Consider the following 742-nt stretch of genomic DNA (forward strand, 5'->3'; position numbering starts at 1 on the left):
GCGGAAAATTTTGGGGAAAAGCTAAATTCGATGGATTTCGTGGTGGGGAGGGTGGGGGTTGACGGCTAGGGGCTAGATCCACTTGCCAAACAAAAAATCCATGGACCAACACAACCAAATCTCACAAGGTCCAACAAATTGCAAGAAAAAATTTTGGGGCTATTTTTGTGGGGATTTTTGAATTAGGACGGAAAACAACAAAATCAAGCTAGCAATGGGGGGATGGAACTCCAGGATGTGAATCAACCTTGCTCATAATACCAAGATGTTGTAGGGTGAAACCCTATAGGGGATCTTTTTACACTTGGAGGGGGGGGGGCGAGAGCAGGAACACACAAGAACACAAGGAGGAAATGAATCTAACAAACCCAAATAACACATCCACTAGAGTAGCATACAAGAGATCCACAAGAATACATGAACAATTCTAGGAAAACAACACTAGGTAAGGTTCTTCCCACTCCTAGGAGATGAGGTCTTGATGTTGATCTTCTCCAAGAGGAGGCCTTGACAATCCAAAGGATTCTTCCCAAGGTGGGGGCTTCATCTCTAGGAGGAGGGGATACAAGGAGCAAAGCTCTCTAGTGTCTATCAAATACTTTGCTAACCCCTCTAATGAGCTAGGGTAGGAGTTTATATAGGCTAAGGGAGAAATAGAAGGGAGAGGGGGATACAAGAGTCAAAACCCCACTTTGCATGACAGCATTCTCGGAGGGGTCCGGGAACCCGGGGTAAAGTGGCC

Source organism: Triticum dicoccoides, chromosome 3A, assembly GCF_002162155.2.
Source record: "Triticum dicoccoides isolate Atlit2015 ecotype Zavitan chromosome 3A, WEW_v2.0, whole genome shotgun sequence".
In the NCBI taxonomy this organism is placed as follows: domain Eukaryota; kingdom Viridiplantae; phylum Streptophyta; class Magnoliopsida; order Poales; family Poaceae; genus Triticum; species Triticum dicoccoides.